Genomic DNA, 14,341 nt, shown 5'->3' with positions numbered 1-14,341 from the left:
AAGTTAAAATCTGTCATTTTACTCATCTGTCATATCGAAACCCTGTCATTTTGCTAATCTGTCTTTTTAATATTTTGATCACTTGTGACAAATTTTAATACCTGACGATTTGCAAATCTGTCATGTTTGCATTCTGACGTTCTTAGCACTACATCAAAGTAAAATTAATCTTTACGTTTCAAATCGCTAGTTGGACCGCAGCCAGGATTCAAAACCACGGTTTGCAGAAGGTAAGGCTATTCTAATGCCACACATTTGCGGCACTTACTGCGATATTACTTCACTTGTTTATTACATAAATTCAAATTAGAAATAGTAGTATGACATTGTGTCAATAGCCGCATTAAAGTAATGACTTCCTGCAGCAGATGACCACGAGTGAGTGACGGCTCGGTCCTTGGAGAGCGGGATGCGAAACGGAGGGGTCGGCGCGGGGATGTCACGTTTTTCAGCGAAGCTGGCCGAAGATGGGCTCCCGGAGGATGCAGCAGTGCGGGGCGCCCTCTCCTGGCCCTCCCTCCTACCCCCGCGGCCGCCCCCCTCGCTGACGTAACGCTGCCGTGTCTGCCGCCCGCCCTAGTGTGTGCCGCGCCGCGCTCCGACCGGGCCACCACGCACGCCGCGCCCTGCACCATCTCTGTGCAAATCATTTGACGTTTCGCATTTTTGCGCTCAGGTCTTTGGCTTGATCAGTGAATGAGGTGCATGAGGAGTTTGTGCATATACAGCCATGCTTCAATGCCGTTATGCCCAAACTCATGCTTATTACAAACTTTGACACCGCCCTTAGAGGCCGGATGCATCGGTGTCATTCTCCAATCAGTAGTCGTTAACAGGGTTGCAAAATCTCGTTTGTAACTAACTGCGCATTTTCTTATCAATCCATAAATTGGTTGTTATTTCAAAATTTTGATATCACTATAATGATGTTTCGTTTATAACTACTTTGTTAGATCTGGTTATATCAAAATAATAATGAAATATACAATTAAATCCATAAAATGTATCTCATATAAATTTTATTATTCGTATTCTAAATGATTAATAAACGTGTTAGGTCTCTAAATTTCCTATAAAATATTATTGATTTTCCTATTCTAGAGATAGATAGATATATTATATTGAATCCAGTAACTTGATAACATAACAACGTTATTCGCGGTCGTCAGACGTAAGTCGCCACATTGATAATCAGTTGTGTTACAGCTATGTGTATGAAATGAATATGATTCAGTTCTAATAACAATATTGGATAATTAAATCACATTGATATGAGCCTATGGTAAGTTAGATGTGATCGACTTTGACAGTCGTTAGTAGTGGTAATACAGCTTTTAGAGATAGAGTATCATGCATCTCTCGTACCTAATAGCATCCCAGACCAGTCTTCTGGTGATTTGGATGAAGCATCATCATTCTCATTGTAGAATTCTTTAGCAGCATTATAAGCCTTGAGTTTAGATGTTTCCTATTCTGCTATGCCGCAACCCGTTTGGATATAGATCCACAAATCTAGATTTGGGCTGATTTTAGAATGTACAATTCTATGTTTTTCGTTGATTACTTAAAACCTTAGGAGGATACAGTATGATGGATAGAAATAGTTGTATGTGGTTTTAAGAAATGTACACGATGTAATTGATTCAATCGGTTTGCCATACACGGATGTACCTCTCGGTTTGTTATTTTCATTTAGTAACTTTTATTTATTCGTTAATTGTACAAATTAATGCCAAAGTACTCTAAAATTATGCTTGATGTTGTAACAAAAATAAAATCTGGTCATTATTTGAGGAAATGGACCTCAATGCAACTTACCATTACCATCTAATATTCCATTAAACTACTATAGTAATTAAGACATAAAAGCATTTTGTTTTCTTCTAGTCTATTGTTGTATTCCACTGCTGGAAAAAGGCCTCCCTTCTTCCAAAACTTTTTAAGTGCAGTATGCTGCCATCCTCGCAGGAAACGATCCACATCATTCCGCCATTCATAAGAACGTAAAAATATAATAATACTATATTCATCATTATTATCAACAGCCATTTAAACATCCCCTCTGCTGGGGCACTGGCCTTCCTTACGGATGGATAAGGAGTCTGGGCCATGACCCACCACGCGGGCTCATTCTGGATTGGCTGGTTTTAACGGCTGCAAATACAACCGAGACTAACGGTTTTACGTGCCTTTCGAAGCTCGGAGAAGCTCAAGATATTAGGTATGCTAAATAAATTTAAATATCTCATCACAACAAACGTGAAAGCATAAAACTACACAAAATTATTAATTACTTTAGTTCTGGCTGGAAAGAACATTTTATCACCGAGATTCTATATCATTATATTGAGCTTTTTCAATATCACTAGGTAATAACTAAATAGGTATATTGAAATATAAATATATTACTCGATGCTGGTTTGGAAAACAAGATACTTACTTACCAGCTGTATTTTTCACGTGGCGATGTAAAGGTTGGCCAAGGGAATGGACTTTACATTAAATTTGTAATTAGGTATGGGGTATTTTTAGAGTTAAGTTCTTGGAGCAACAAAATCGGTTAAGTCGTTTTTGATATATTCACAATTTTGAAAAAAAAAATATTGTGTTCGCGAGGTCTAAGTTCACGGCGAACAACTTACTAGTAATATGTAAGGATATATTTGTCTTTACATATTACGATACGATATCCTTATATCGTATATAGTATTTGATAATCTATATTTGACAATAATAGGCCGGTAATGATACATTGTAATACGAAATACCGATTCTCGTATCTAGAAATAAAAAAATCGAAGTAGGTATTATTTTATGTGGAAAGATGAGAGCGTATAAGCGTTAATCCTTTATGAAAATATTACTCAAGTGACTTTGATGTAATTTCGTACATGGTACCTATTATCTTATGTACCAAGAATAGCATACAATGTATTTTGGTTACAATATTGTCACAAAATAAAAAGGTTTCGCTATAAATATGAATACCTCTTTAAATATATCTTAGCTTGTTGCAGCCAAAATCTGTATAAGTTGAAAAACCGGTCAAGTATGAGTTTCACTCGCTTACCGAGAGTTCCGAACAATTTTCTTTTTCATTTATGGTTTTCAGAGTTTTTCCTTTACCTCATGGTTCTAGGTAAACGGGTAGTTCTCGGTAGTTAAGTAGTTAGGTAGATGGAAATATGAATGATGACTCTAAAATAAGAAAAGATGGACATTACATAAGAGAATAATCCCCAGTTAATAGCTCTTTCCCTTGATGAATTTTTATAATCTGCGACACATTCAATAATATGTTGTTCTGTCGCTGCTAGACTAGCAGGGAAGTAAAAAAACATAAAATAAAATAAAAAAAAGTTTTTTTTAACCCCCAACGACAGAAGGAGGAATTTTTACGTGTCTGTGTAAATGTATGTCTGTCCGCGGCATCATAACAGCCAAACGACAGCGAACCAATTTTGATCTAGTTTTTTTTTTATTTAAAAGATTTAATAAAGAGTGTTCTTATTTATGTTTGTAAAATATGTGTTCAGCCGTTTGGAAACCGCCAGCTCTTTTCTAGCAAATGAGGGGATGCCAGCAACTTTGGATACGGGTGTTTCTTTAATTTTCAAATTTAGTTTTAGTATCATAAATAACCTTATTCTGTTAGCTAATGTATTTCAAAATCGGCTTACTATTGCATTATACAATAGCATCATTAGAAATATGATCTCATTAGGGATAATGTGAGGTTTAGCTTTGGACAGATTATGTTGTATTTTTATGCAACGGGCTGTCAGCTCATTAGTGCAAATGGAATGAAAATTTCAAAATACGTCACATTTTACCATTCAACATAAATTTATATTTTCTGCTTGGGTTTTCCTGGCGAAATGTCGTTAAAATATGACCGGAACAATTTTTGTTGGACAAAATGAGACTTACATCATTTCCTACTAAAACTTTTGAGTATATATAAATAAAGCAATATACATAACCTTTAAGAGCCAAAAGACAAAGGAGTGTTATTACATATAATTAATTATGTATTTTTGCCGGAAACCATCATAACTAGTTTTGCATGGTTACGGTTCGGCTTAGAAATATCATTTAGTATCATATTTTACTGAAGCAGTAAAATAATATTTTTTGTATTTCTAAATTCCGACTTTGTTGAAAAAGAATAATACTTGAAATTAAAAATAATTAGTATTTAGTTAATTAAATATAAATAGACCATTCAATAATTGAATTTAAAACTTATAGATGAAGAGTCCTCGACTAAACTGCTTATAAATAAAGGAGAAAATTTTAATTTTACAAGATTTTATTTAGTTTCACCTGTCCCGATGCTCGCTTGTCTCTCTGTAATCAATTGCAAGTTAGATTTCTCATATTTCCAGTTTCCTATAGAGTTGACGTTTCCCACGTCGCTTCAGTTTCCAAAAATGAGATTTTTGTAAAAAAAACTTGTTTCTTATATTACCTGGCTCCAAAACATGTATTGCACAGTTTAACCTATGAGGTAGGTCTGAGTTTGCGCAGGATTTATTTTGGAAACTAATAATTTAAACTATTTACTAAACTTAAAAAATATCAATGTAATAATAACAAATTTTTGCAAATAACCATTCCGAAGACAGAATCAAATTAAATTAAAAACTATATAATAGTAAATAATCTTTATAATATTGTCTTCATACCATTCGTTTCCCGTTATTAGACAAAAAAAAATCTATATAATTAATCAAAAATACCATACTCGTTTGCATCTTCTGTTATATCCATGAGACTGCATGTAGCGGCGATGAAAATGTGTGCACTAGCATGGATAGGACAAGGAATGAATATGTGAGGAAAAGAAAGGAGCACAAATCAAAAAATATTGGAAGTCGTTATGAGAAGGGAGGAGATCAACGTTGAAAAAGGGTAGGAAATATGAAATTGAGTGTGAAAAGAAGTAAAGGAATACCAAAGAAGAGATGGATGAAGGGCTTTTAGCAGGATATGGTAATGCAATCAATCATCAGTTAACATCAAACAAGGAGAAGTGGAGGAGGTTGACATGCTGTACTTACCGATCTCACTAAGTGTGATAAAGGTAGGCGGATGAAAAGCCCTAACATTCTGACAAATTTTCGCGAAGTTTTCATCAGAAGACAGGGTCATTTATGCTGAAGTTATGTGTATAATTTTCAGCGACACGCGAAAGAGCAAAAGCATAGCAATGAAATGATAGGCTTTGGTACAAGCAATGTGGAAATCGATACTAGTAGCCTCGGAATCTACACCTCGTTTTTTTATGTATCGAAATTTGAGAGATCGTAAATATACTGGAATACGTCTGGATGCGACGAGCAGATATAAAGTTAGCGCAAGATCATGAACATAATAGATTAACGTTTTTTCCAGCCAAAGATACTATCGAGCCAGCGTGTTTTGTGTGAAACCTTATGATTAGGTTAAAGTATCAAGTTGCACTGAGACTGAAAAGAAATTACTTGACTGTATTATATACAGTATATCCTTGGTTACTATTAACCAAGGATATATTTATAGTAACACTATATACCACTTTCATGATAGTACTTTTATTTGACGTAATTTTTATAGGAGGCCCAGATATCTCCTAAGAGATTCTCATAGAATAAAATATTTTTAGTGTATTTTTTAAACTGATTGAAAAATATTGAAGACCCTAAAAAATATTGAAGATATTTTTATCTATCTTGAGTTTGTACACATTGGTAGTACTTGTAATTTTTATAATTACAGATATTTACTATTTACTAAAATCTTTTATGAAATAATATTGTTGAAAAGTTAGTATATATATTATCGTGAGCTGGGATGCTATAAACTTCATTAGTAGAAGTGTTTTTGGGGCATAATACGTAGAATAGATATGCCGTATATAGTATAGTGAACGTAGGCTAAATTGAATTATATTTTACGATAGTATTTTAGTCACGTTATGGCAGATCATAAATGAGTTTATTCGAACAAGTTTCACATAAAATATAGGGATTCTCTACACAAGTATTTTGTTATAAAGTTTTGTGATTTTTAAGATCAAGCAATTCAACGGAATCGAAGAAGGCCAAGAACGAGATGGTCAGATTATTTAAGCCATTTGACAGGGAATGAAGAAAAAAATATCAAAAATAAATTTGGGGAGACTTGCCCAGTAGTAGGACATAAATAGGTAGTGAAAATAAAAAAATCACTTGACTTTTCAATTTAAAATTCTAAAAAAAAAGTGAATAACTTACCCATTACTAAATTATCCTGGTACACACTTACATACGTAGTTTTTTGTATCTAATTTATTATAAATATTATTTATTACGAAATAAAAACAACCACAGCTGAAACATTTAACCCAGGTTTAGATTTTATAAAAACACTTATATTTACCTATCCTTAGGCACGTTGTCTATGCCACACAAAATCATTTAAACGATGAATCCCCGCTAACCACATGTAATTGTGTTTATAAAATAAATGAATTTTTAATTTGAATTGAATCCACATATCACAGTTTAAAATACTTTGTTTCTCTGGGTTTGAGGCTAAAAGCACTTTTATTTAAGATGCAATGTTCGTAGCTATCACGTATCGCTCTTGGCATAGAGTACTTTGAGCGACGATCAACACAGTCAACAACAATAGAGGCACCTCGTTGTTGCTACCAGATAAACGGGGTCGCTGCAAACTCTACTACCCCAGATTGCACTAAGGCTGTGTTCAAACTGCCGTCTATTATCCTTGCTACTTTTCCTACATGAACTACTACGTCGAACAACTATACCTATATAATAAAAAATCCTCGGCAATAATGTATAACCCGATGAAATTATTTCGATATATCGTGTTTATCTTTTGATTGTTAGAATTGGAGGCCATTATGACAGATTGAGATCGAAAGAACAATGTAACTTTGATCTTTGAATTATTTATCACAGGTTTTTTTTCTTAAAAAATAAGTAGTAAAAAGGAATTATTGCAGCAAATGTCAATGCATGCAATTAAATTTATTGACATTTACTATTATATTAACCAAAAAATCAATGTTTCTTTAAATGTATCTCTTCATTCTAGTGCAAAGTTACCTCAAAATATTCAGAAACTATGGATGTGTCCAAAATAACATAGAATATGTAATATTTATTTAACCGAATTGATCATTCGAATTATTACTTTTCCATATATATGTAAAATAAAAATTTAAAACATACTCATTTGGATCGTTTTATCTAATAACAAACAAATTTTTGGCAATCAATGCTGCTAGGGATTTAAAATTTGTCATAAAGGCGGTTTTGAAATTTCTCATTATGTTAGTATAAAGCTATGATATAGGTCTTGTAAACAATTAGGTAAAAAATACGAAAAGCCAATGTTTTTTTAAAGTGGGAAAAATAGTCTTACTTATTGCGTGTGTAGAACATTCTCGCACCCCGTTCCACATCAGTTTACCATAAAATTATGTGAATTGAGGAGGTGTGAGAGAGTGAAAATGTATTTTAAGTAATATTACTTAAAACACATAATATACTTTAGGTATATACTCAAGTACCTAAACAAAACAATTTTTACCATAAAAATGTTTTTGTACACTAGTTACCTAGAAGTTATTTTGACGTAATAGAATAGTTGTTGTTAATAACGTCAAAATAAAAATACGAACACATAAAATATTAAGGTGAACAAAATATAATGATCTGAGAATATAAAATAATACACAAAATAATACACTTGTACGGTAAATTCGTCGAAATGTGTAAACGCCGAATTTACCCATTTATCTCTGAAACGGTTTGACCTATTTAACTTTGATACACCTTTTGGTAATCCTTTAAAACTCCATGCCCTAGATTAGAATGTATATTGACCCCCAGAAAATAAATGTTATATTAAGTTTAATATTTTCATTTTTTTTGTAAAGTTATTCAGCCACGACAAATCAATTAGACGCTAATCGGAGTCGGAGATTTTCGCAGTTTTTTATGAACGGTTTTATTTTTACTTTTACATATTTTAATAAATTCTCAAGGTAGTACAAATATGAACAACTAGAATTTCACAGAACTACATATATATTTTGAGTACAATCAATCAAAATTTATGACTCCTTTCAGAGACACGTTTATTGTATTATATATACTTTTATAGTATTTTACTAGTCGAACTATCTTCCCAATAGGCACACTGATAAGTAAGACTTCGCTGTAATTTTTATTTTTATGCAATATTCTCACGAAATTTTGTGATGGCAAACCGATTGAATAAAATTAGTAGGTATAGCGGAGTAATTTTCATGAAATTACATGGGTAGAAAAAAAAATTGAACTAAACACTGGGTTTTTTTTATCGTAAAATACCAAAAGGAGCCAAATCCTGGTCGCAGTTAGTAGACTATAAAAGTAACAATGTCACATTCTGTATGTATTTTATCATAAAATATTTAATAATTAAGGAAGAGTTCATGTTTTATATGTTTGAATAACATTTTATGTGATTCTCGTATTTTATTTGAAAACACTAAAACATATTTAACCACATATTTTTAGGGTAAGGGTAATTTATTAGATGCACTAAGGGAATTATTTTTGGAAAGTTGGGTATTGTATACGGCCATTACACAGCACGTGCCGGTTGGTAGGATACACTATTTCTACAATAAATCTATAATTTCTACTGATTGTATGTAAATTTATGGTTTTTATGAAAAAAAAAACAGGCTGGAGGCTCTGCTTCCATGACTTAAAAGTCGGATTAGAGAGCAAGCTTTTTTTAATCTGGTTACCACATTCAAAAAGTTTACACCAGTATTACTGCTAGTTTCATGTAGTCTTATTGATACGGAAATGATAGGTAAGCTATGGTGCCAACTGAAATATTTAAACTTTTTTCGCAATGCTAAATATCTCTTTAAAATACTTAGTATTAAGTATATATTATTAATACCAGTTAATTAACTATTATATATATAATAATTAACTGGTGGCTCTGATAAATTAAAATTAATAAGAATTAGTGTTCTGTCATAGTCTACCTAGAATGAACTATTAAAGCTCTCGGTGGGTCACAGTAAGCATCCAACAGTCATGGACCAAAATCGAATGTTGTCTCAGAGGATGCGCGCGCAACACCCGCCCCACGCCGCACCGCTCCGGACGTCCATTGATGATCTTCATAATCTCAATATGATTAACACTATTTGTATGCAAAGTCCTTCGCCACATAGCTCTAATGGGATAGGCTGATTAATCATTTAATATAAAAAAAAAAATTAGTTTCGAGCGTTGGTAAGCAAGTTGTATGTGTGAGATGAGACGGAGGGCGCTGGCATATCTTTTGCTAGGTTTGGGCGTCGCTGCGTCTCGGCTTTCGGCGGGCAGCCGGTGCGCGGCGCGCGGCTGTGCGCACATAGTGCCGCCACGCACGCTTGAGAGCGACCCAGTCTGCTCTGACGTTTAGCCAAGTCGCCGGTGTCACCGTTTCGCAACGCTTGCCGAGCCGTGCCATCGCACATTACATCCTGCGCATTTAGCCATAGAATAAATCGAAAGTGGTATCATCGTCCCCGTTAGTGCTAGATAAGGTTTCGCGAGTAGGCAGCGAGCGGCAGTGCGGTCTGTCCGAGTGTTCGGTAGGCGAGAAAGGTCAGCGTGTAGAGGCGGACCAGGCTGGGGACCCGCGCCGGGCCAGCAGCTGGCTGTGTTTACACGCCGCGTCTGCACCGCGCCGTCCGTGCGCTGCCGTACCCGCCGCGCTCGCTTGCTGCAACATACACGACCCCTCATTTACTATTCAACGCTGTGAATTTTTAACTTTGCGAACGACGGACGATAGCTAGAGGTATCTAAATGCTTATTAAACTCGCCTCTCTCCAGAGAGAACAGTTGTAGTGCACACTAGTGTCACGAAATCAAAGCATTCGCATCGAAATTCCAATTGTCATAGTTCATTCGAGTGATCTCACAACTTCATAAATATGGGTGCTAAAGAGAGCGTGGAGGCTGCTAAATTTTCTGCGCAAAATTGGAACAATTTCGAGGTTCGTAATACCTTTAAATTAATTTGCACATGGAGTGTTTGTATCCCCATCCTCCTCGTGAATGTCTTAAGACTGGTACTACGCCTTTAAATTGAATAAATAAACTTACGTTGTGTCAAATTTGTTAAAACTTTATGCACAGTAAATTTGATTTCAGCAATAAACATCATGCATGCTCACAGTTTTGTTTTAAATAACGAAAATTAAATATTCCTTCAAGATAAAAATGACTTAGTGGTAAGTGTAGAGTTGTGTGTATCGTATGAATGTATACGGAGTGCTACAGTCTAAGTAAGACGGAATGTTAAAAATATGTAATCTATTGCGCACAGCTTATAAATCTTTTTGAAATACCAAGTATGTAGGTAGTGAGATACAATTGGGTACGGTTTGAATACGGAATTGACGGTTTCACCTTGCCCTACAAGCAGGATTATATATTTCTTTACATGTAGAATTTAAAAATATTTTGTGTTTACGTAAACTGTGTAGGCTGAAGGATTAATAAATTAGAAATGCGAGCGAGACTGCGACAAGTTTCCAGTTTGTGATGATATATATATATATATATATATATATATAAATATAAATCATCATATTCCTTCATATTTCATAAATGTATTTTGAATATAGCTCGAACTGCAGACAGATTTTCGCAATTATAATATCAGTATAGACATAAATAGAACATAGAAATAGTGTTATTTAGTAATTATGATATTATAATTTCACGTTCATTTAAAATGTATAACATTTTCGTAGGTACTGTATAGCCGAATTTGTTCCTTCCTAGTTAATGCGACACCTCACTGGCATGCCCAGTTGAACACATATGTATTCTAAAGCATATCAAAATATTGAACCAAAATCCTACAATACTAAAAATATAAGGCTATTTGAAATGTGATATAAGTCATTGGCTATTTAGGAATTAATTTCATTTAGATATTCCCAATTAAAGAATAAATAAATTATTTTTTAAGTAATGTCCATTGGCACAGAAATATTCGAACTCATTTAAGACGAACTATTTAAGTTTCTGAAGAAACTCCTTGAAATGACCGGCATTTTCCTAATCGAATCCCGATCTTGTTGGAGTTGAGGCGGCAACTAATTAATATTAGACAGGTTTCCAAGGAATGTGAAATAAATTTTATTAAATATACCTACTTATATCTAACTGAAAGAGAATTCTAACTAATATTATAAATGCGAAAGTGAGTTGGCTTTCACTTTTTCTTCGAATACATATAGTTAGGAGTGTTTCATTCTGTTTTCATTGCAAATTCAGGCAAAGTCGCAAGCAAGAGCAAGTCTTACAATAGATTTTTCAAAAATAAAATCTAAACTCAGGCCGGCTTACGGTTTTTTTGTGGAAAATTTTGATTTTGGCAGGTGAGGTCAAAAATGCATACATTTACCTTTTAAATAGTCTCCACAAATTTTATATTAAGTCATAATGATAGGTATATTAGCTTTGCTTATTTTAGTTAATAAAATATATACATATATATCAATATATACATATATATATATATATATATATATATATATATATATATATATATATATATATATATATATATATATATATATATATATATATATATATATATATATATATATATATATATATATATATATATATTCAATGCTAAAGTACACTTTTTCGATGGCTGTCAGACTGATTAGTGATAATACGTTAATTTTTAGCAAACTTTAGCATGGAAGTTATGATGTCAAAAAAAAACTTAATCACTGTTTTGTTTATATATTTATATGCATACCAGTCTAGTTTTAAGTATTATTTTTGTAAAACATATAATGATACATTTTCAATCAATAATTAAAACAGAGGTTAAGATACATGTGCAATGTGCATGCTGATAAAAATGATAAAAACTCATCTCTATTTAAACACATATTTTAATACATACCCATTTCAATACATTAGTACGTAGATCTCATTAAATGTGCATTATATTTGTACTATATATACACAATTGTAATAAATGATCATCAATGTTACCACCCACATCCGTAACTTAAATGTCATACATGAGATAATTAACATTATTTTGACCTGATGCTACGCCTACAGATCGAATCGATTACCTCCCCCCATTTTTCAATAGAATGAAAACAATCTGAAGCAACTTTATGACAGGTTTACAATATTAAAAGCACTTATTCTAATACAAACCTAAACGTATTATGCTCCACTTGCATCTAATGCTTATACTATTACATAATTAGATGACTGTCTAACATTACAACTTGGTTAGTATTGATATAATAACATTTTGAATATGTAGATGATTATATGGAACAGTTTCTATAACAGTCACATTCTCTTATAATAAGATACCTTCTTCTAATCCCTTGCCTTTATCCCAATTTATTTGGGGTTTGTCTTTTTCTGAATTGCCTGCTTTGAAGTCCTTGATGACTCTTAGTATCCAAGTGGCTGAAGAACGGACAGCGTAACATTTTTATCCTCTAAGAACAGCAATTTTCTGGTCATATGAACCTTGATCCTCCTTACGGCTCATAACATGGCTGAGGCAACGCATGGCTGAGACATGCCTTTTTCAATTTATCTGAAAAAAATTTACTTTGAAAGCTCCCCTGATTTACTTATTCTATCACTATGTCCAAGCCCATCGCAGCACCAACGTATAATTTTGATTTCAGTGTGCAATTTTTGTTATATACATATAGTGATGATTGACATTGAGCACTGAGTAATATTTTCTCAATTTCTTCATCATTTGATGTACTGAAATTTTGAAAAGGTGTTTGTTAGATTATTTTCAAAGGACTTCAGCGATACGATTAATACCAAACACGAGTTTGATGATACATGTTATAGCAAATAAATGACTTTTTCCAGCATGCCAGTGTGAAGCATCCGTACAGACACGGCACCCAACGCTCGCAGAGTCTCAACCGCGGACATTCCCTGTCGCGCTCCGATGGCACCTGGTGACATCACGGGACCGCGGGTAAATATACGCCATGACAAATTTATTTATCTATGTATTAGGTTTACAACAAATGGGATCGCATAGTCCACCTTTTTGAACTGATATATTAATAACCATGGTATATGGTGAGATAAGGTCTATAGTATAGTGGTCCCAATTTTGTATCTTATTTAACGAAATTCTGTCTAACTTAAGTTAATTCTGGGGCTCTGGTATGTTTGTTTGGTCTGTAGGTCTCTATTGTTTCCGAAATTTCGGAGCCCGTAGTATAGTATAATACATATTGCAAGCTTAGGTAAGACCAGATTATTTTATTGACAATTTATTGACATTATGTGCAATATCATTAAAGGCTGATAATTAATAATACACGCTATATACCTATAGTAAACAGGTTTCCTCAAGATGTTTAGGGTCACCTGAAACAAGTAGTCGTCGTTTATGGCATCGCATGTATCAAAGGTGTTTTTCAATACTATATCTATATATACTATATTTGTAAAGATTTGATTGATTTATCATTTATTGTTGGACGCCAAAACCTACTTTAGCTCACTGTATCATACCATAGCGAGTTATATCTGTAAACCAGTATAGGTATGTTGATGGAAGAGATCCACATCTTGAAAATTCTAGCAATTATTTCACGTTATCCGATCAAATGTGTGATTGTTCTATCACCTTGTCACTAGTCAGTTACTTTCAGGACCTTCCTGCTCTAATGCCCATATGTTCGTGCGATACGTAATTATTTTGTCACATGTCACGAATATGAGTTCTTTATGGGATAGTCTATATAAGAGTGATAGTAATAAGTATTTTTTATACATATTACTTAGTCAAATTAAGCATTATGTTATTCAGGTTACCTTATGGTAACTAAACTAATCAAATGATTAAGTAATATGTAGGAAACATTGCGGCCAAGATAGAGATTAGTTACATCGAACAAAATGCGACGTACACTATTTCGCTCGAGTAAATAAAATAAATCCAGTTACCTTTAATGGCAACCTAACCAGCAGGTATCGACTTTCTATGCTCACACATTCCAAACTCTTTTTAGGAAATGCATTCATACTCGTTTGCGGAGCTAAAACAAATTACTCGTTACCACAATAATTAAATGATAAGTTTTTTACGAAGTTTCAATTTTTTAAGATTTTATTGTCGTCTAAGATATCTGTTTCAATCAACGCATGACAAAAAATCATGTCCGTGCACTAAACCGTCGAAAAGTTACCTCATCAGTAGTCGAATCTGGGTGAACTATCAGATCATGCCTTTCATGATAATTCGTTGTTAT

At 33.4% G+C, this 14,341-nt stretch overlaps 1 protein-coding gene across 17 annotated transcripts in view; it reads left to right on the top strand.

The window, feature by feature from the left end:
- Positions 1–88: 88 nt before the first annotated feature.
- sif (still life) overlaps positions 89–14,341 on the top strand; it is a 99,011-nt gene continuing 84,758 nt past the window's right edge. For 3 of the 17 annotated variants that reach the window (XM_053746425.2, XM_053746428.2, XM_053746421.2), the window contains exons 1-4: positions 90–230; positions 366–701; positions 1,207–1,282; positions 12,942–13,053. The gene's annotated coding sequence lies outside the window, so the exon portion shown is untranslated. Of the gene's footprint in view, positions 231–365; positions 702–1,195; positions 1,283–9,391; positions 10,049–12,941; positions 13,054–14,341 lie in introns of those variants that run through there. The other 14 variants (XM_053746429.2, XM_053746426.2, XM_064436014.1 and 11 more) reach the window with 12 other exon arrangements.

The sequence above is a fragment of the Plodia interpunctella genome, chromosome 6 (assembly GCF_027563975.2).
Source record: "Plodia interpunctella isolate USDA-ARS_2022_Savannah chromosome 6, ilPloInte3.2, whole genome shotgun sequence".
In the NCBI taxonomy this organism is placed as follows: domain Eukaryota; kingdom Metazoa; phylum Arthropoda; class Insecta; order Lepidoptera; family Pyralidae; genus Plodia; species Plodia interpunctella.
Note: the sequence above shows the minus strand (reverse complement) of the source record. Positions and strands in the feature narration are given on the sequence as shown.